Source organism: Mesocricetus auratus, unplaced genomic scaffold (genome assembly GCF_017639785.1).
Source record: "Mesocricetus auratus isolate SY011 unplaced genomic scaffold, BCM_Maur_2.0 Super-Scaffold_100006, whole genome shotgun sequence".
Classification (NCBI taxonomy): Eukaryota; Metazoa; Chordata; class Mammalia; order Rodentia; family Cricetidae; genus Mesocricetus; species Mesocricetus auratus.
In genome coordinates, this window is record NW_024429190.1 from 46,917,012 (window position 1) to 46,941,262 (window position 24,251).

Sequence of the window (24,251 nt, forward strand, 5' to 3'; positions counted from 1 at the left end):
TGTAGCCCATGAACTTATAGAGATCCATCTACCTCTGTTTTCTGAGTGCTGGGATTATAGATGTGGTCATTAATGCCTGTCCTCTATGGCTAACTAGTGGCTTAGTTATTAACTAGTTGTGTGGCTAACTAGTGGCTTAGTTCTGCACTCTGATATTCAGGCAAGCTTTATTAGATCATAAATAAAATATCACCACAAATAATATTTAGGGTTAAAGAGGTAGTTTGTGGTTATAGAAAATTGATATTGAGAGTTCAGTATTAGCTTACAGAGAAGAAAAACTATTAGCTAATTATTCAGTAAAAAAGTAAATGACTTTTATTCTTTTTAAAAAGTTTTCAGTTTCCACAATTAACAAAAATTTTATAGGGTTTATTTAGGTATATTATTTTGGTATAATTATAAAATTCTCCAATTTAAGCATTGTCAAAGACTACTGTTACCTAGAATATTATGTATAGGAATGTAAATTCTGGTCAAGTTCAAGATCATTGACAAATGAATTACTTGCCAGTATTTAACATTTGGTGAAATATAGAATTGAGTGATGTACTTTCTATAGCACTTCTCCAAGTTGCTGATGGAGTATCAAGCCTAAATTATTTGTAAAAGAAACAAGGGTGAATTAAACATTATGCTGTGAAAAGTTTAATCCTGACACTTTCAAGCTTATATAACCTTAAATATGCTGATGAATGGTCCCACATTAACAGAGTAACTTTAGCATTACAGTGATAGCTACAGGCTGTACATAATTAGATTGAAATATTATGTGACAAATATGGCTATTGTTCAATGTTTCTTTGTTGAAAAGATCAGAAAATAATGTAAACTATATTATCCACGTTTCTTTAGACTACAGCAAACCAACACAAACTGTTAAATAATCAAGAAGATGACAGATTCATTCAACTAGAATAAACCTATACTTTTTATCAAGATGAACCTATGAAATGGTTTAACATACTTGATAGAACCTGATTACATTTATTTTTCAGTCCCATTAATTAACTTAGTAATGATTTTCTCTATTTTACTTCCCCCCCTCCTTTTTTTGAGACAAGGTTTCTCTGTGTAATTCTGGCTGTCCTAGAACTCACTCTGTGGTCCTCAAACTCAGGAAATGATATATTATTGCAATGGAAAGCAGTATCTTTTTTCCCTTTTATGTTGGTACAAACTGAGATTTCAGTTTGGTGCAGAATATCACTTTGTGTTATACATTGTACTTTGAAAGCAATTGGAAACAGACTTTAATCTGAAATTTATTTCATGAAAACACAGCAGTGGTAACAGAAATGCTACATGTTGAGTGAATTGGCTAGGTAGTATAGATAGGAGAGCCAATGAAATCATAAGAATAACAGGAGATTCCATGCTTGAGTAGCCGTTGACGAATTCAGGGTCAGGGATGAGAAATACAAGAGATTTTCTGGAGATCAGATAATACATTAACTTGAACATAATTTAGCATGAATTTCTGGATAATCTCTCATAGATAGTTCACTAAATTATTTCAAGAGGGGATAACTTACACAAACTTTGCAGATATCACCACAAACATTTATGATTCAACTGTTAGTATAAGGTCAGATCTATTTTGCGATATTTGAAGAACAAGGGAATTATGAAGTTTAAGGATTCTTACTCTGAAGTAGTGTGCATAGAAAGAGTAGAGAATCTAAGAAACTTAAAAATGATTAATCAGAAAGGAATGACAACCAAGAGGATGAAGACACAATGAAAAGTGGTGCTATCCTTTGAAAGTGATGAAGCCATTAAGATGCTCTAAAGTGGTGAAGTTATGGTGAGAATGAAATACCTTGTAAGAATCTAAGGAAAATCTGTTGTTCCCATGGGAGAGGGACTTCGACAGAGAAGTGTAAGCAGAAAGGAAATTACAATGGGCAGATGATGGAATGTAATACTGAAAATGATCTTAAACAGCTTCAAAATGTGGAGAGCTGACTTGAGTTTAAAGTTAACTCTATACGTGAATCAGAAACTTTCCAACATGGCAGAAAAAAATTGTCTCCACTTCTTGATACTTAAAATTCAATATCAGTAGTTATGTAGTACACATTCATATGAATGCCTTTGTCTTAAATTTGATCCATTTTATATTATAAATAGAATTCTATAATAATCCAATTTTAATGGTGGAATTAGACAGCCACATTTACAGAATTTTTGATGATTTTTTTGAGCTAAATAACTGGGGAGGATGTTTTCTTACTTATGATAACTTTATTATGTAAATGGGGAAACAAAGTAGAATGAAGAAGGCAGATGCTTAGTGGTGCGGCATCTGAAGTCCCAGGTTCTTCACTTCCTGTGTGGGGAGCCCCAGTAAGAATGTTCTCTATGGCTTGGAAACAGCTTAACCGTGCTTTTTCTAAGGGTTCATATGTTGGAATATTGGCAGCAGCATTGCAAAGTGGTAGTCTTTTAAGATATAAGACTGGTTAGTTTTGGAGATGGCCATGCAAGGCATTATGGAACCGCAGCCTTTCTGGCTTCTAGTTGGTGATGAGATCTCTTCCTCTCATATAAACTTCTGTTCTTTTTCACCAAGCTCTTGCCAAAGTTGACATTATGTGGTTTAGACTTTCAGTTACAAAACTGTCAGTCAAATAAAACCCTTTGGTTGATGAAGCTAACCTCCCTCAGATATTTTATTACACTCACAATAACAACAACAAAAACCAACACAACAACAAGAAAAATCAATACAGTGTTTTTATGCAGAAGGCTTTGTAATAGCATTGGAAAGTGCTATTTACTCTCTAATGTTTTATATTTTGATAGAATGAAAATAAATTGTTTATAATTGAGTAATAATTGAAGCAATCTATTATGAAACAGAGAGCTTACTAATTTCCCCTTGAATACTGTAATTTTTGAGTTACTTAAGAGTACAGAGAATGATGCACAATTAAAGGAAAAAGCCACATAGATTATATATATCTCTGGTGGAAAGATTGTTTTCATGTGAAACTGCTTTTTCAAGCTTCACAGCTTGCTTCCTAATGGGACAAGCTACATGTCAGAAACAACTGACATAAAATAAATACAGCTAGGATTTGAGCCTGTGGGAAATGTTCTAAATCACTGTTGATGAAAGAAATGTAAATTAAACCAACAACAATGATATGGTGTGTTAAATTTATCATAGTCGAGTAGTTACCAAACTCATAAAAATTGCAAGTGAAAATGAAGTAAAACTTACATTCTCTTAATATATAGATGAAATTGTATATTGATCCAATATTTTGAATTTTTAAGAGAAAAATATGTCAAATGTCTTTAGACATTTATACTTCTTGATATAACAGTGTGTGAAAATACTGAATGGGAAAGATCAGTATGTGCCAAAATATAATTCTGTTTGTAGTTATTTATAAGAGTAGAATATTGGGAACAACCTTAACATCAACTACCAGCAATAAAATTCAAGAACTTCTGCTATACTAGTGATACATGTCTATTACAATTTATTCACATATAGTTTTTCATGAAGTAGAAGAACTTTTATTAAAACCATGACTGTGGTAAGATTCATTCCATAACATTCTTTATCTCTGTTTAGTCTGGAGATGTGGTCTTATTGTATAACCTACACTCTCCTTGAACTAAGATACTCCTACCTCAACCTCTCTATTGCAATACAACACCTGATTTTGTCTTCATTTTATCAGACATCTATCTATGTATCTATGTATCTTTCTATGTATCTATTTATGTATGTATGCATGTATTTATGTATGTATGTATGTGTATGTATGTATGTATGTATGTATGTATCTATCTATCTATCTATCTATCTATCTATCTATCTATCTATCATATCCTGACTGCAGTTTCCCCTCCCTCTTGTCCTGCCAGTTCTTCCCACCTCCCCCAATCCACTATTTTTCCTCTGTTTCTCTTTAGAAAAAGACAAGCCTTCCATAAATATCAACCATCATGGTATATCACCTTGCAGTGAGACTAGGCACCGTCTCTCCTATTAAAGCTGGAGGAAGTAACCCAGTAGGAGAAAGGGTCTCAAAAGCAGGTAAAAGAGTTGGAGACAGTCCCTGCTTCCACTGTTAGGACATTTTTTATTGTATTTTTGTAGTTAGTGTGTATTATAAGTTTGGGAAAAGGTTTTATTAAATATCATAAAATGATATATTTTCTTTGTTTCTTATGGTAAATACATGTTTTTATACAGAATTTAATGTTATACTGATTATCAACAAAGGAATTTATGGATACTTAAAGAAGGAATTTCATCAAAGTCAATTTAATTGTACTATTTATAGAATATACATTGACTTTTATGCAGTGTCCAGTTTCTCAGATGTCTTTCCTTTTTGTAATATAGCACAGCAGAAGTCTGTCCAGTGTTCAGTTTGATTTGCAGTGATTTCATGCTTTAGACACTCTTTCTGCTCCTCACAGTGCACAAAATATTAGTGTGCTTTTGTGCTCAGTTTGAACATGAACCAGTCACTGTTCCAGAAAATAAGCCATATAATGAAATGATATCACTGAACAAAATTCTCGTGTAGTCAAAACTTCTTCCTCATTTGAAACCAATAATGCACAGTAAGCATTGTTTGCTGTTATCACCATTTAGTATCTTATTTTATTGACATGAACTTATAAAAAGGTACAGCAGCTTCTTAAAGAAAGAATTGCTGCTTTGTAATTATTTCATACAAGTCATATATTATACCATTTAAAAACTCATTCTTCTCTCATAAAATATATTCTGACTACAGTTACCCCTCCCTCCACTCCTCCCAGCAGTGCACCTCCCCTGTGCCCAAGATACCTTCCTCTACTTCCCTTCATAAAAGAACAGGCCTTTCAGGGATCTCAGCTAAACAGGGCATAACAAGACTAAGCACAAACCATCAAGGCTGAATGAGGCAACTCAGTAGGAGGAAAAGGGTCCCCAAAGCAGGAAAAAGAATCAGAAGACATCCTCCCACCCCCACTGTTAGGAGTCTCACAACAACACCAAGTTACACAACCATAGCATATATGCAGAGACCCACATGGCTTCACCAGTCGTTGCATTAGTCTCCATGAACCCCAATGAGCCCTGTTTGGTTGATTCTGTGGGCCTTGCTCTCCAGGTATACTTGAAATCCATGGTCACCAATCCTTCTCTCCTTTCTTCCAAGAGGTTCCCTGAGCTCTGCTAGTGTTTCCTGTGGTCTCTGAATTTGTTCCTATGAGCTACTGAAGAATGGATTAAGTGTGTGATTAATCATAAGTAAAACATGCTACCTCATTTAAGCATAAAATAATCTAAATGAACCTTAAGTTATATGATTATAATAATTTAGCAAAACTTTAAGGAATTTATTTCCATTCAGCTGTGACTACATTAACTATGTAATGGAAATTCAGTGGAGACATACAGAAAAATATGTTTCACTATTATTTATGCATTCATAAAATGAAACATGTTATTAATAATGGGTTAACTATGATTTCATGTAATATTTTAGGCAGAGGAGAAGGCAATATCCCTTAGTAGATAAGATAAGCTTAAACACTCTACCCATTCAAAGAACATGTAAGCCTATGTCATTTTCACAACATGTTGGCAATGTTATAAGGACCAGGTATTTATGTAGAAAAATGATGTGGATTAAGACTAACAGGTGATAATAAATTATTAATTCTGTGTGTCTGTTTTATAACTGAATCATGATACTTGAAGCATGGTCCCTCGCATGAGTATGAATCTGTGTTAATATGATTTTGTGACTGCTGTGACCTGTGACTCTACCTCATTAATGATATTTTTTCTTTTATATATGTTTTCACTGATGTTTATTTGTTTGTATTGAGAAACAGGGAAGTTGAGGAACACAAAGACATAGACAACATTGTATGATGAAATTTTTTACCACTGATTCTTCATTAGCTTCTAGCTTGCCTCATTTATCACTAGTCTTTACAGTGGCTTCCAGTCGGTTTAAATGTTGGCTATATGGTTCTTTTTTTTTTCATTTTTTTAATTTTATTTTCCAGTTTAAATTTATATAAGAACAAGGTTGCTTCACAAGTCAGTTCCAGGTCCCTCTCCCATTCCCTCCCTTCCTCCCGTGCCCTCCCCCAACCCCCCCCGTTATCCCCTCATTTCCCCAGGGAGGGTGAGGCCCTCCATGGGGGTGTGCATAGTCTGTCATTTCATATAGGGCAGGGCCTAGACCCTTCCCCAAGAGTTCAGGGTGAGAGTGCACCTCACATTGTTCTATGGGAGTCCAAAGTCCGTGTGTATACTTGGGATGGGTACTGATCTGCTGCCCAAGGCTCAATAGATTCCCTAGGCCTCTGCACTAACACCCAGATTCAGGAGGGTCTTGATCAGTCCCATGCTGGATTCCCAGGCTGATGCCTGGGATTCAAGAGTTAAACTTTGTCTGGTCAGCTGTTTCTGGGGGTTAAACCATCCCAGTCTTAATCACTTTGATCATCAGTCCTCCCTCTCTGTTAATGGCTTTCTTGAGTTCAGCTCAGTACTTAACCAAGGGAGTATGCCTCTTCTTCGATCAGCCACTAAATAAAGTTTCTGTTTCCCAGACTCTCTGGCCATGGGATTGTAGGCTGGCACTCCCCAGATCTATGTCTAAAATCCATATATGAGAGAGTCCATGCCATGTTTCTCTTTTTGTGACTGGGTTACCTCACTCAGGATGGTTTCTTCTAGTGTCATCCATTTGCCTGCGAATCTCATGATTCCATTATTTTTTTCTGCTGAATAGTACTCCATTGTGTAGATGTACCACATTTTCTCTATCCACTCTTCAGGTGAGGGACATCTAGGTTGCTTCCAAGTTCTGGCAATTACAAATAAAGCTGCTATGAACATAGTGGAACAAACATCTTTGTTGTATGAATGGGCCTCCTTTGGATATATGCCTAAGAGTGGAGTTGCTGGGTCTTGTGGTAGGTTTATTCCCATTTTTCTGAGGAATCTCCATACTGCTTTCCAAAGTGGCTGAACCAGTTGGCACTCCAACCAGCAATGGAGGAGTGTCCCCCTTTCACCACATCCTCTCCAGCATAAATTGTCATTGGTGTTTTTGATTTTAGCCATTCTGACAGGAGTGAGATGGTATCTGAGAGTTGTTTTGATTTGCATTTCCCGGATGGCTAAGGATGTTGAGCACTTTCTCAAGTGACTCTCAGCCATTTTAGACTCCTCTATTGAAAACTCTCTATTTAGTTCTGCAGCCCACTTTTTAATAGGGTCCTTTGGTGTTTTGGAGACTTGCTTCTTGAGTTCTTTGTAAATTTTGGAGATCAACCCTGTGTCAGATGTGGGATTAGTGAATATTTTTTCCCATTCTGTGGACTGCCTTTTTGTCTTGCTGACTGTGTCCTTTGCCTTACAGAAGCTTCTCAGTTTCAGTAGGTCCCATTTATTAATTGTTGATCTCACTGTCTGTGCTACTGGTGTTATGTTCAGGAAGCTGTCTCCTGTACCAATTCGTTCAAGGGTACCACCCACTTTCTCTTCTAAGAGGTTCAGTGTGGCTGGATTTATGTTGAGGTTTTTGATCCATTTGGACTTAAGTTTTGTGCATGGCGATAAACATGGATCGATCTGCATTCTTCTACATGCCAGTCTCCAATTATGCCAGCACCATTTGTTGAAGATGCTTTCTCTATTCCATTGTATATTTTTACCTTCTTTGTCAAAGATCAGATGTTCGTACGTGTGTGGGTTAATACCCGGATTTTCAATTCGATTCCATTGGTCTACCTGTCTATTTTTGTGCCAATACCAAGCTGTTTTCAGGACTATAGCTCTATAATAGAGCTTGAGGTCAGGGATGGTGATGCCTCCGGACATTGCCTTGTTGTACAGGGTTGTTTTGGCTATCCTGGGTCTTTTGTTTTTCCATACAAAATTGATTATTGTTCTTTCAAGGTCTGTGAAGAATTGTGCTGGGATATTGAATGGCTATATGGTTCTTTTGGCAAATGGAATTAGGTGGAAATGACTCTGGACAAGTCTAAGCCAAGACACCAAGAAAGTGCTCTCTTTGCTCTCTGATTGTGCTTTTCCTACCAACATGAGTAAAATATGCATTTTTCAATCTCACTAGTTGTAAGCAGAAGATGAGAGACAGATGGAATAGAGCCATCGCTAACAACACAGAGTCAAGGTCAGACAACACCTAGACTGCACTATAGACATAAGAGAGCCCAGCTCAGTGAAACTTTCAGGCTACCTGTGTATGTGTGAGTTGAACAAGTGTTTGCATTCTCAAGCTGATAATATGCTTTAGTATTTGCTATGTAGAATTATTGTGACCACATTTAACTATTATAATGCATCTTTTGTGATAAACCAGTGTAAAATGAATATTGTATTCATGTATTAATATTGAGTTATCTGACAGTTAAAAAAAGTAGGAACACTGACCAGAAAGCTATTCAAAGTCAAATTTCATTATTTGCATTAAGAAATTATAATTATCACAATAAATAGTGTGATATAAGGGATCTCAAACTTTACTGATGGAAATACTTTATAAAGTAAAAAAATACATTGGAGATGAAAGGAATTATTGTTGTTTTAAGGAACTGATAATTGGGCAAACTCATTGTATATTAAAATGTAGAGTGACCTTCTTGGTAATTGTTTCAAATGTTCTTGGAAACCAGTTCTTAGAGCACAAAGATGTTAAAAGGTAACTTTTCTTCAGATGTATTGATTTTCGTTACATCTTAGTGAACCATAGAAATAAGGGATTTACTTACTAATATTGAAATATATTTGTTGAAGGCCATAATGATTTTAAGTAATTTTCAAGGACAAAATTACTTATAATAAAAACAATGATTTGTAGTTACAACAATGTGTATATCTTATGAAGTTCATTTATTATTTGGTGAAGTGTATATTTTAATTTATTTTTTAGCTAGATATAGAGAAAGCAACTCTAAGTCTACATTATTAGGGATGTCTTTTTGATAATCTGTCCAGCTACTTTGGGCTGTGTTGACAAGTGAGGCAGACACTGGAGATGTATTCAGTCACATTTCAAGTAAGTTAGCTCAGAGGATGGCATTTAATGTGCAGCACACTCATTTTGGAGGGAATAAGATCAAACTGAAAAGCATTTCCTTAACAAATGACATATATACCATAAAAGAACTTAGCATTCCATGTTCTTGTTCCATATTTTTATTATTATTAATTTATTTACTGTACAGGCCTATATGTCTGTAAATATGTATATGTGCATATATATGTGAGTGGGTGTGCACACTGTAGGGTGTGGAGGCTGGAGGATAACTAGTGGACATTCATTCTCTCCTGCCATGTCATAGTCCTGGGGATCTAATTCAGGTTGTCTTGTTTGAGGGTAGGTGCCTTTACCTACTGAACTGTTCTTAGACCTTTTCAAAGGTCATTTTGTTCTCATAACTTTTTGAGTTGGGATCTATGATTATACTCTGTCTACCTAGGAAAAGTAAATGTTTTGATGTAAATTAGTCAGTAACTCTTGATTGAAATAAAATAAAGAGTTAATACAATACCTCCAGGATCATATAATGAAGATTGGGATAGAACAGAATAGTGATCAGAGACTAGTCCCAAAATTAGAGATCAGGACTGAATACATAATGTGTGTACCCAGCACAAAACTATGGAGATTACTTGATAAACTATTAAAAATATTAAATCAGTGGCAGAAGAACATTAAAAGAAGCTGAAGACCCTGGTAAGCCCAGGCCCTGTATGAATCTATAGTATGCATGACCATGATTTCTCCTGTATTAGCCTAGTCATACTGTTATAACAAGAAGTACACACTGCTCACAATAAAAAATTATTTTTCTTATGCCTGGAGATTAGCAGATTAGCATGTTTGAAATCTGATGGGGCCTAGGCTTTATAATCACTAAACATGCAAACGTGAAAGTTATTACTTTTTATTTTAAGAACAATCTTATTTTATATACCAATTCCATTTCCCTCTCCCTTTTGTCCTCCCACTCTCCCCAGCTTCTCCCCACCACCACCATCCACTCCTCAGAGAGGGTTAGGCCTCCCAAGGGAAATCCACAAATCTGTCACTTTGTTGACTGAAGCAGGACCAAGGCCCTTCCCCCTGTATCTAGGCTGAGCAAGGTATCTCTCCATAGGGAATGGGCTCCAAAAAACCAGTTTATGTACTAGGTTAAATACTGTACTGGTTTCACTGCCAGTGGCCCCGCAAACTTTCCAAGCAACCAACTGACACCTATGTTCAGAGGACCTAGTTCGGTTTTATGTGGGTTTCCCAGCTGTCAGTACCGAGTCTGTTCTTTTGAATAAATCAGGACAGTTAGAATGCGTGTTTCTTTATACAACAAGAGGGTCAGTGTTCAGTAGTGGATCTCCCACTTCTGCCTCTTTTCTCTTTATGTAATCTGCCTGGTCCTTATAGCAATTAGGGCTTTGGTAGCTTCTAAATCTTCATTAGTCCTACAGCTAGATTCTTTCTCTCTCTCTCTCTCTCTCTCTCTCTCTCTCTCTCTCTCTCTCTCTCTCTTTCAGAAACAGAAAATGAAGAGTTTAACATGCACTCAAAGCTATAAAATGAAATGGTCCTCTTGATGGAATGGCTATTTGCAAGTAAATATAGTGTTGAAGTAATTGCATGATGTTTGTTAATTACACTGTTGTAAAACCAGGAATGCTACTTATTTCTGCCTCTTGAGGTTGTACATTGTAGCTGTATATGTGTATGGTTTACCTGTCTTTTCTCTTTTGGGAATTAACTGTAAAGGTTTCTTCTGAATAATAACTAGAAGTAGAACTTAGGTCTTAATAATTTCATTTTTTTTTGCATATGCTCTTAGCCCTCTATCCTCACCCATTTCCTATTGAGAACGAAAATGTGGAGATTCTAATTGAATGTCTGGGCATATTCTTGTTTATACTGATGCACAAGTCCCCATGGTCTGTCTGTAACATTGTCCTGCAAGTAGCACATATTTAGCAGAGGCATATCCGGACTCCCTGTTGTAATCAACCCTCTAGAGAAATTTAATTTTTAATTAAGTGAAGCACAGTGCTTCCTTTTGCTCAAGAGCTGATTAATCAGAACTTTGTTATTTGTGTTGCAAAAATGGGGATAAATTAACTGTACCTTTAATTAGACAAGGGGGAATTTATTTCTCTAACATCTACCCAAAGCAAAAACTCTTCCCTGAAACCAAGAGAGAGGGTGATTAAAATATTCCACAGTAAGTGGAACAGAGGTTGGGTTTCTCAGTATTAATACATTGAGTCATGAATTCTGACCTGTATATTCATTAAACCCCTTATAATGTAAAGGCTGTGTGTTTCATTTATTATTTTAATACTCAGAATTATTTTGTTTTTTATTTTATTTTTAAGCAAATGCAATAATAGCATATAATACATGTTATTGTATAATTTTTGTATGTATGTACTCACTGAATAATGACCAAATAAGGTTAATTGACAGAACCATCACCTCAAATATTTGTTATTGTTTGTGGTGAGAGCATTTAAAATCTTCTAGCTGTTGAAAATATACGTTCCCTTTAAGTGTATTCACTCTTTTTTATGATAAATAAGACACCAGTACTTATTCTTCCTAGCTCACCATAGGTCTCTACTTGCTGACTTATCTCTCTGCATGTCTCCTACTCCGTCCATTTCCACTTCTGAGAATCAATCATTATTTGATTTCATTTTTATGTGAAGTTAAAATTTAAAATTTTTGTTTTCAATTTTATTATAAATGAGGCCATCCATTTTGTCTTTCTGGGACTGTTTTATTTCATTAAACACAATGCATTCACTTTACTGCAAAGGCCAAAAATTCAGTCTTTTTATGGGCAAATAGTATTTCATTGTGTGTGTGTGAGTGTGTGTGTGTGTGTGTGAGTGTGTGTGTGTGTTATAAACCATTTCACTTACTCATAGTTATTTATTCTGATTCCGTAGTTTGACCATTGTAAATGGAAGTATGTGGGTGTACTGATGATGTCTGTTAGACAGACAGGTGATATTCCTTGTGCTTGTTGCATTGTTAGTTCATCTTGCTTTTAATCTTTTGAGAATTGCCCCTAAAGTTTCCAACATAGTATCACTAACTTTCACTTGCATTCCTGCCAACATTTACTTTGCTTGTCATTTTATTTCTTTTTTTTAAATATTTTTTAATTTAAATTAAGAGCAATCTTGTTTTACATGTCAATCTCAGTTCCCTCTCCCTCCCATCCTCCCCGGCCACCCACTGACCCCCTATCCCACCCCTTTCCACTTCCCAGGGAGGGCAAGGTCTTCCGTGGGGATCTTCAAAGTCTACCGAATCATTTGGAGCAGGGTCTAGGCCCTATCTCGTGTGTCTAGGCTGAAAGAGTATCCCTCTATGTGGAATGGGCTCCCAAAATCCATTTGTAAGCTAGGGTAAATACTGATGTACTACAAGAGGCCCTATAGGTTCCCGAGGCCTCCTCACTGGCACGTACTTTCAGGGAGTCCTATTCTGGCTTCCTAGCTATCAGTCTGGGGTCCATGAGCTTCCCCTTGTTCAGGTCAGCTGTTTCTGTGGGTTTCACCAGCCTGGTCTTGACCACTTTGCTCATCACACCTCCCTCTCTGCAATTGGGTTCCAGGAGTTCAGCTCAGTGTTTAGCTATGAGTGTCTGCTTCTGCTTCCATCAGCTACTGGATGAAGGCTCTAGGATAACATATAAGGTAGTCATCAATCTCATTATCGGGGAAGGGCATTTAAGGTAGCCTCTCCACTATTGCTTAGGTTGTTAGTTGGGGTCATCCTTGTAGATCTCTGGACATTTAGTGCCAGATTTCTCTTTAAACCTATAATGGCTCCCTCTATTGCGATATCTCTTATCTTGCTCTCCTCTATTCTCCCCCGACTCAAACTTTCTGCTCTCTCATGTCCTCCTGTCCTCCTCTTCTTCCCTTCTCTTTCTTTTAGCATCCTCCCTCCATGTTCCCAATTTGCTCAGGAGATCTTGTCCCTTTCCCTTTCTTTTGGGGCCATGTATATCTCTTAGGGTCCTCCTTGTTTCCTAGCTTCTCTGGCATTGATTGTAGGCTGATAATCCTTTACTCCATGTCTAAAATCCATATATGAGTGAGTATATACCATGTTTGCTTCACATGTCAACCCCAGCTCCCTCTCCCTCCCCTCCTTTCCTACCATCCCACCAGCCCCTTAGCTCCCTACCCAATTCCTACTCCATTCCCCAGGGAGGGTGAGGCCCTCCATGCGGCATATCCAGAGTCTGTTATTTCATTCAGGGCAGGGCCTAGGTCCTTCCCCAAGAATTCAGGCTGAGAGAGCATCCCACCTTGTGGAAAGAGCACCCAAAGTACATTTGTATGCCAGGGATAAATACTGATCTATTGCTCAAGGCCCCATTGATTGTCTAGGCCTCTTAGCTGACAACCACATTTAGGGGTCTGGATCAGTCCCAAGCTGTCCTCCCTGCCATCAGTCGGGGATCCAAGAGCTCCCCCTTGTTCAGGTCAGCAGTTTCTATGGTTTCACAAGCCCTGTCTTGACCCCTTTGCTCATCATTCCTTCCTTGCTGGCACGGTATTCCAGACCTGGGATTGACATGTGAAGCAACCAACTTTCTAATTTAAATTTAAATTTAAAAATAAGAAAATAGAGATATGCATGGTACCCCAGAAAAGGGTAATGAGCCAAGATCATCTGAGCAGATTGGGAACATGGGGAAGGGGAGAGCAAGCCTGAAGAAAGAGAGGGGGACAAGAGGAGGGGATAGGAGGACATAGCAGAGCAGGAAGATTAAGTCGGTGGAAGAATAGAGTAGAACAGGATGAGAGCTATCATAATAGAGGGAGCCATTATAGGTTTGAGGAGATATCTGGCATCAATGAGATTTCCAGGGATCTACAAGGATGCCACCAATTGTCAAACTAAGCAATAATGGAGAGAGTACCTTAAATGCCCATCCCTGATAATGAGTTTGATGACTACCTTATATGTCATCCTAGAGCCTTCATCCAGTGACTGATGGAAGCAGAAGCAGACACCCACAGACAAACATTGCTTGTCCTTTTGACCCCTTTGTCTTAAAGTGGTATGTGATGCCTCTTGGTGGTTTTACTTTGGATTTCTCCAGTAATTCATGTTTTGAAAACTGGCAGTTCACATTTATGTTGGAAATTTGTATGCCTTTTTAAAAGAAATATCTATTCCTGTCTCTTGTACTCTTCCAAATATATTATTGTATTGCTGAGCTGTTTGAATTCCTTTTACATTCTAGACATTAACCACTTATCATATGTGTATTTTTAAAACATTGCCCTAATTCTTTAGTGAGTATTTATTTTTGCTGATATTTTGTTTTCAGTGTAGAATCTATAGAGTTTGATGTAACCATATTTGTTATTCTTGCCTGTGCTTTTGAGGGCTTAAACATTTATTCTCAGATGAATGTCAAAAAGGGCTTTCACTATATTTTCCTCTAATGGTTTTAAAATTTTGGGTATTAATAATTTTCTTTTAATTAATAAACCAGAGCTGGCTTAACAAAACCCTCAGAAATAACAGACTTGGTAGCTACAGATACAAACATATAATTTCTCACAGTTATAGTCCCAGGATACTCACAAATACAAGAAATCCCTCAGCAGTGAGGAATAAACCAAATCTACATCCCAACCCAGCCCTTCTTACTCTGGTGGGGTACTTGAAATCCCCAGCAAGAAGCTGTCAGCCAAAGCCAATCCTATAAACTAAATGCTATTTTTCATAATAATATTGGAAAACAATATTCTTTGGCCATAAGGTATATTTCCCTAAGAATATTTTCTAGCAATGTCAGCATCTTATGGTAGGACGTGGGCACTGAAAAGGAACATATATATAGACAAACAGACACACAGAATCACAGACGCAGCAGTTATTAAACATGCATGCACAATATTTTTGCATTTGTTCAAAAACTTTATGAATTTGCTGCTATTTTATCCATTTAATTTTAGTAGATAAAAACACAATACATATAAAAGTGTTATTTATTTTACAAATTTACAATCTTTTTAAGGTAAAAGAGTTTTTAAATCCAGTATGATGGATCCAGTGCTGAAGGAAGTATTGAAGGTGGTCTTCAGTTGCTGACGCTTTGTCCTCTCTATAAGAACTAAGTCTGGTAGACTTGTTTAAGTAAACTTTAGGTCCTCTGTTTGAAAGGTTTAATATTGGCTCTGTCACCTAAAAGTTATTCTTTTTTCCCCTTTTTTCCTTGGTTTTTCCATTTAAATTAGTACAAAACTTGTTTTTACATGTCAATCCCAGTTCCCTATACCTCCCCCCTCTCCTACCACCTCAACAACTCCCTATCCCATCCCCTTTCTACTTCCCAGGCGGGGGAGGGGGGGTAAGACCTTCCATGGCAGCATCTTCAAAGTCTGTCATATCATTTGGAGCAGGGTCTAGACCTCAACTGCACCACCCCCTACCCTGTGAGTCTAGGAGGAAAGAGTATCTCTCTACGTGGAGTGGGTTCCCAAAGTACATTCGTATACGAGGGATAAATACTGACCCACTACCAGAGGCTCTATAGATTAACCAGACCTCCAAACTGACATCCATGTTCACAGGATCTGGAACAGTCCTATGCCGGTTTCCCAGCTATCAGTCTGGGGTCCATGAGCTCCCCTTTTTTCAAGTCAGCTGTGTCTGTGGATTTCTCCAGCCTAGTCTTGACCCCTTTGCTCATCACTCCTCCCTTTCTGCAACTGGATTCTAGAGTTCAGCTCAGTGTTTAGTTGTGGGTGTCTGCTTCTGTTTCCATCAGCTACTGGATGATGTTCTAGGATTGCATATAAGTTAGTCATCAATCTCATTATCAGGGGAGGGCATTTAAGGTAGCCTCTCTATTATTGCTTAGATTGTTTGTTGGGGGGTCAACCTTGTAGATCTCTGGACATTTCCCTAGTGCCAGATTTCTCTTTAAACCTATAATGACTCCCTCTATTGTGGTATCTCCTTTCTTGCTCTCCTCTATTCTTTCTCTGCTCTCTCATTTCCTCCTCTTCATTCTTCTTCTCCCTCTCTCTTTCTTCTAACTCCCTCTCCCATCCCCCATGCTCCTAATTAGCTCAGGAGATCTTGTCCTTTTCCCCTTCTCCAGGGGACCATGTATGTCTCTCTTAGGTCCTCCTTGTATCTTAGCTTCTCTGGCTGTGTGGATTGTAGGCTAGTAATCTTTTGCGCTATGTCTAAAATCCATATATAAGTGAGTACATACCATGTTTGTCTTTCTCTGACTGGGTTACCTCACTCAGGATGGTTTCTTCTAGTTACATTTTCATTTGTGATGATTTATTTTACTTGTGTTATTTGTAAAAATAACTTTAAAATTTTGGAGTTAATTTACTCTCTATTGTGTGTCAGTATGTTTATTGTGTGTCTATAGATGTATTTATAATGTGTGTGTGTATGCGGGGGCACGTACTTTACAGTGTGCTTGTGGAGGTATGATAACAATTTGCAGGAGTTGGTCCTCTTCCACTGCGTGGATCCAAGGGATTTGAACTCAGGTCATTGTGGCTGACAGAAAGCTCCTTTAGCTGCTTTACCATTGCTCCAATCCAAAACCTTTGTTTTTGAAGTATTTGAAAACCATATTGTAAAATCTGAAGATATTAAATACAAATAACCAGTATTTTACCTTAATTAACTTAGAAGAAATTGTGTCTCATGGAGCCTCAAAAATCTGTTTAATATTAGAGTATGTGTTTTGTGGAAAAAAGAGACAAGGAAGTGAGCATCTTTAAGCTATATGTTTATTTGATGTAGATATGAAATCATACTTTTAAGTTTATGTGAAAATTTTAGAAAATCCTATTTACAATATTTGTTTTTTACTATTCTGGTATAATTTTAATACTTAATTTTCAGTAATGATGGAAAATGCACACTTATTATTGCTGAACATATATGAGTGATGGTATATATATGCATATTTTTTTGAGGAACCCTTCAAATCTTATCAACACAATTATTGTTGAGGCCAAATGTATAGAAAACCTTAAGTAAATTTTCAGAAATGAATGAGTGGCTTGTCTACTCTGCTACATATGGCTGTCTAAATTTTGGAATTCTTTTTTTAATTAGAAACAAGCTTGCTTCACATGTCAATCCCAGCTCCCTCTCTCCCCCCTCCTCTCCCATCCAATATTTGTAAGAATAATATTTTCATGATTCATGTGAGCTTGTTTATATCATTCACTCAACTACTATGTACTGAATGAACCCTATCATTTGGATTCAATGCTGGAGACCTGCTGTTGCTTCTGGAATTTTACTTAGTGAGAATGACAATGTTAAACAATATGCAGAAGACACAGATGTTTTTGCACAGATATTTAAAAAGGGAGAACCATGTATTTTTGTGCCTTCAACAGAGGTGTTTGGCCTGGTTAAGAAGTTGGGGTGGGTTTCAGATTTTAACTGAAAAAGATGGTGGTGTTAGTGACCAAAGAAAAGAAGGTGTATAGTGGAAAAGGGAACTGGGGCAGGTGCTCCTACCTGGATCTGTCCATCATCAGAGAAAGGAAAATCACAAGAATCAGGATGCTTGATCTTATTTATGTTTGTGAACACTGTTACAGGCAATATCTTCATTATAGGGGTCAAAACAAGAAGAAAAAGGTAAAAATTAGTAGCCAGTCATTCATGTACTTGTTGAAATCACCTAAAATATGACTTTCATGAATCTGGTTTGAAAAGTGGTCATCAATATATATTCACATATATGTATTATATATATTAATATATAATATAATATATTAAGCACACACATATCACACATATTTTTTTTTGGTTTTTATGAGACAGGGTTTCTCTGTATTGTTTCGGAGGCTATCAGTCCAGCCTGGCCTCGACCTCACAGAGATCCGCCTGCCTCTGCCTCCCGAGTGCTGGGATTAAAGGCGTGTGCCACCACCGCCCGGCTTCACACATATTTTAATACATCTATGCACATAGGCATAGACACATTCAAGCTGCTTTTCAATGGTCAAAAATTTATTTCACTTTTTTTAAACTAGCTCTTTATTTTGTGGTCTAAGAATCAAACCTAGGGCCTCACACGTGCTAGGCAAGTGCTGTGTTTCCAGCCCTTTATAAAACATAGTTTTAACATATAGTTCAAAACATAGTTTTAGGCTTGCAAAAACACTTGGAAATGCTCTGTGACCTTTTTAAATAGTTTTTTTTCCAGACAGGATTTCTTTGTGTAGCTTTGTAGACCAGACTGGCTTTGAACTCACAGAGATCTGTCTGCATCTGCCTCCCAAGTGTTGAGATTAAGGGCTTATGCTACCACCACCCAGCATATATGTGCTTTTTAAGTAGATTAACCACATGTTCCCATTGTGTAGAACTGTAATACACTGACCCAAACCAGGAAATTAGTAGTACTGTAAAACTGCTGTCTGTGTATCTTGCTCAGGTCTGGTCTGCTGTTTCATGCATGCCCTTTATCTGACCACACTGCATTTAGTGTTTTATCACATCAGTCTTCTATTCTTTGTCCTTCTAGATCTTACCAACTTTTGAAGGGTATTGTCATATTATTTTGTAGAATTATGCTCAATCCAAGTGTTTGACATTTTCCTCCTGCATAATAATAAGATTTTGTACTTATAAAATAATACACAGAAGGGATTTTGTGTCTTTATTGGAGCTTTATTTCAGGAGGCAAATGATGACAAGTGTCCTATTGCAGGTGGCACTTTTGGACATCTGGTTTCTTTTTGTGAAATAATAATTTTGAAGCCACATACATAGCTGTACTGTAAATATTCTCTCATAATTTTGTTCATTAGTTTTTAGTATCTGTTATCTTGCCGTAAACAATGATGAATGTGGTATTTCTGAATGCTGACTATTATGTGTCTGGCATTTACCCATATTTATTAACTAGGATTTTATGTGAACAATAGCCTTCTATTTCCTCTTATTTATTTATTATTTATATTAGTAGAATAAACTCTGGAACTCAGTTATACTCTATGTACAGCAGGATACTATCATTATTTCTTCCTATATTTTTGTGCAAAATTTGAATCTCACAGTTGTGCCAGTGATTCCTGTATATTATGGTCATGATTTCATAGTCAATTTCCTTTTAGTATTTAGTTATTACCTGACAAAACTTGATAATCTAGCATTATGGTCCATATCTATCCCTGCCCTTTAATTAGTCACACTTTTCAAGACAAAGAATTGCAAGTAGCTGACCAGCATATGGATTCCCAAAGGGAACTTTCCCAGGGAGGTATATGTGAATTCCCCTAATGTTCACATACTGACTAAAACATAAGGGTCATTACAGTGATCAGTCTATCCAAGACTTGAACTGATGAAGTCCATTAGAGTCCCAAATTTTGGACTCAGATTTGAAACAGGTGGGGTTCTCATTGGTTTTCCACAAACCCTTGTCCAAGTCACACATTAAGGCCCATGTCATACTGCAAATTCTTTATTGACAGTGTAGATCCACAGGATGGGAGAGAATACAAAGCACAGGAAAAAACAAGGGTCCAAAGCTCCAAGATGTGATAGACACAGACAGATACAGTCACAGTAATGTACATAGACATCTGTTTTTAACAGACTGGTGTGTAAGAGACAGAAGGAAGTTGAATGGAAACAAAACTTGATTTCATATAAAATGAAGAGACAATATTGTAATTGTTTTAGACACTTATATTGTTTAGATACTTTTTCCAATACAGATGAATTTTCTGACATGAATTTGAGACTTGCTTCATTTATTGAGAAGCAATGAGAGAGCCAGGAAGAGTTGGTAGCTTGGACTTTCTTCAGGAGTGTCATGCTTGCATGCTTTTTTTTGGCATACTGGTCAGTAGGATAAAGAAGATCATGAATGTGGAGTACGTTATCTATATAAAGATTGTTTCAGTCTTCAGAAAGAATTTATGAAATAATCTCTCCATTTAATGGCAAATCAGTTTTTATGGAAGTCACAGCTGTAATTCTCTACGCTCAGTGTGCTTTCTCTCACCTCAGAGGCATCCAACTTGATTGATACTTGAAATAATATTTCATAAAATGGACAAAGGGAGATATAAAGCCATTTAAAAGCCTATTTAGAGCAATACTGTAGAGTACGAAATTTTCTATTAATGGCGATAATTGAATGTTAAAAGGATTGTATATGTGTGTATACATCCATATTACAAGATAATAGTATCTGACATATGTGTTTATTTTAGACAATGTTAATTTTGAATATTTGTTTCATTTTCCCACTAGTTATATCTGAACTCCTGTTAGAGTAAAATTTTTGTTATCCATGTGCAGACTATATATCCTGGTCTAACTTATATTTGCCAGTTCTTCAGTGTCTATTTTATGAGTTTACAGATAATAGACAACAAATGTTATTATCATACCACATAAAAATAATGATAGCAAAATATCCACAAATAGCAATGGTAGACATTATTCAGAAAATGGATCCCCCAAACTACAGTAGATCTGTTCTGTTTTGGATAATTTTGCCTTTGTTTTTTGGTTATTTATGTTTTGATGAGGAGTCTAGCTATAACATGAAGCATTTATAAGCCATAATAGTATATTGAGCTTTAAGACATTGGTCCTAGCATCTAATCATAATAAAACATTGACTGTAATTGCTTGATGATTTGAAAGTGGAAATGTTTGCTAAAAGTGGTGAATGTGTAGCTTTTCAAGGGCAGGTTAAACTCTAAAAATCAGAAGTAGTCCTATTTTATCTTTTACCTTATCTTCTTCTTTTCTATCCCCCAAATATAACCTGTGTTTAGTAGAAATGCTGCTAATAATTCATTTTGATTGCTCATCAAGTCAAAAGTCACATCAAGTCCTCATTTGAAGGCTTTTGAGTGACAGATGTAGTTCAATTGCCCGAGAATCTAAATTGATTCTGTAATGTAATTGCTGGAAGATCAAAAATGAAGACAATGATTTATGTCCATATGAAACTTCTTTCAATTCTATGTCCATCATTTCAATGAGATGGAAACATGTGAAAAGTTGCAAAATAGATGTTGGCACTTTTCCGTATTATGCAACTCATGTGACTTTGGTAGGAATATTTTGTGTTAAGACTCTTTATTAAGAATATTGAGTTCTGAATAGTCTTATTACTGGTAAAATGATAGTATTGACAAATGTATAATCATAAATCAAAATGACTATAAGTTTCCAGTCACAGCCCACTATAGACATTAATATTTATGCCTCTGGATAGTAAATATTCTTCATGTACATTAATGTTTTGCCTCTAATTTAGAAAGTAGTACTTGCCAGACCTGTTTGTGTGCATCTGTCCTCTGGGAGCACTAACTAGACCAGATTTGCAGATCTACAAATTGAAGATCAAGTTGTAACAGTATCTCTGGTGACATTTGGGGGAAAATGTGTGCGATGCCTCTTTTTATTACTCAGAGAAATTGACTACTAATCTAAGAACCAAGAAAATCAGGCGATTCAGATAATAAAATAGAACTATGAGACAGCAAGAAATGTGGATCCCCCTGATTCAGAAATGAAATGGGTGCTTTCTTCTCATCTGTTACTATGCACCCTTGTAGAACCCTCATGAGACTACTTCATGATGAAAGCAGATTGTCTCAAGTGGTGGTTACTGACACAGAACACCTTTGTAGATTCTGCACATTAAAAGCTACAGTAAACTTAATTACTACTGTGACAGATGCAGTGAGAACATATTTGTTAATCCACAGGACTCTTGATAGACCCTGAAATTAAGAATAATCACTAGGTCTAGGGTGAAATTACAGATTACACAAGGCTCCATTACGGGAATATTATTAATGTGTAGTAGGATAATGGTAGATTCATAGCATCTACTCAGCCTCAATGTGTATATTTCTAGACAGTGTCCTTATACCCAGTGCGATGAAATCATTGGGGCATGTGATGTCCTACATCACTATGTTGATAGGTGGCATCTCTAGGCAAGCACCAGACTTATACATTAATACTGTCTTTACTTGAAGGATTTATATGTGGGAAAGATTATGCTTTGGATGTTAAGTATATCTTATTATAAATTTTGGAAGGGAAACATGCATACATATGTATGTCAGTGACATGTTAATGCTTATCAAATGTCATTACATACAATGTGTCTTACTGGCATATGTGATGTTCCCTGGTGGTTCTATTAGGAGGGCTGGGGTACATCCATGCATGTCATTAATGTTGTTTTTCTAACTTAGGAAAAAAAGCTGAGTTATGATCATCTCTTCTGTTCCATGCAGCTGTTGGTACATGAGGTTTGATGAAAAATGCTGAAATGAAAGACATGCAAACTCAGTACACATCTCAATGACTCAGAAGATCCCCTTTTTATAATTATTATGTATGATAGTCACAGATACAATTTTATTGTATTGATTCTTCAAATGAGTAAAAGTATCTATTGGAGAATACTCATAATCTGGCGATACTGTAGAAAACCATAAAGGCACCAGATTTCTTGATCCAAGTTCATGATAGGATTATTTCTAATTTTTTATTTATTTTTATTTTATTCGAGTTTCTGTTTTTCCTGCACATATATCTGTGTGAGGATCTATCCTCTGGAACTGGAGTTACAGGCAGGTGCAAGCTGCCATGTGGGTTCTGGAAATTGAACCCAGGTCCTCTGGAAGAGTAGCCAATGTTCTTTTGTGTTTATTTAAAAAATTATTTTTCATTTTACATACCAACCCCAGTTTCCCCTCCCTTTGATTCTCCCACACCTCACAACTTTCCACCTTCATCCATTCCTGAGATGGTATAAGACCTTCTTTGGGGAGTCAACAAAGTCTAGTATACCAACTTGAGGCAAGACCAAGCCCCTCCTGCCAGTACACTTAAACTCTGTGTCATCTCTCCAGCCCCAGTTAGAACATATCTATGTGACTGCTGTCGCTTGAGTCTGAAATATTACTTTACTTTAAAGGCTCAAGACTCACCATTGGATGATATTTGGGAATTTATTGAATAAGGCAGGTTATAATTTCACAAATTGATTATTAGGAGAGGTGATGGAAACTCAATGTAGCCTAGTTGGAAGAAACAGCTCTCTCTCTCTCTCTCTCTCTCTCTCTCTCTCTCTCTCTCTCTCTCTCTCTGTCCATCTTTCTCTTCCTTCATCTCTCAATACCCTGTCATTTCACCTCTCCCAACCACCACATACTAAGAATCTCTACACCATTTTTTTACTCTCATTTCCCCTGCCATGATGGGTTGTGCCTCATTACATGTCTACAGCAATGAAGCCACAGGCTCGGACTGAAACCACTGATAGCATGAGCCAAAATATACCTTCATTATTTGAATTTGTTGACTCAAGTATTTTACCAGTGTCTTTTTTTTGGTTTTTATGAGACAGGGTTTCTCTGTGTTGTTTTGGAGGCTATCGGATCAGCCCGGCCTCAAACTCACAGAGATCTGCCTGCCTCTGCCTCCTGAGTGATGGTATTAAAGGCGTGCGCCACCACCGCCCGGCTTACCAGTATCTTATAAAGATATTTAAATTGATGGCTGACTTTTCCTTATGGTGATGCCATGGAAATAACAGTAAAAATACCAGCTGTGTGTGTGTGTGTGTGTGTGTGTGTGTGTGTGTGTGTGTGTGTGTGTGAGACAGAGAGAGAGACGTCTAATTGTATGTGAATGAATGGAGCCAGAATTGTAGGCACTTGTCAGCTGCCCAATGTAGACTCTGGGAGTTAAAGTAGGGTGCTTTGCAATTGTAGTCTGTGCTCTTATCCACTAAACCATCTTTTCATCCCATAATGACCATTTTGATGTGAAAAATATAGTATCTAATAATTCATTATCATTGTAAGTCATCTGACTTTAAGCACAGAAAATGTGTAGTAGATTGGTAACCCTCTCTATGCAGCTAAGTTTATTAATTCCTGTGGGATAAGGCACAGCCTTTTCCAACATGAGTCACTGTAGGTAGAGAATAACAGACTGGAGTTGCTAATGCAGAAGGTGATATAGGTCTAAGACATTGACTATTCAAAACCTTGAGTATCATACTATTGGTGTCTAAATAACTCCCAAGTTTATGTTTCTTAAAGTGTTTAAAAACATAATTTTCAATATGAAAATAAATAAAAATATGTATAATAAATGCCAGCAGAAACTCTGTGACAAATTTATCAC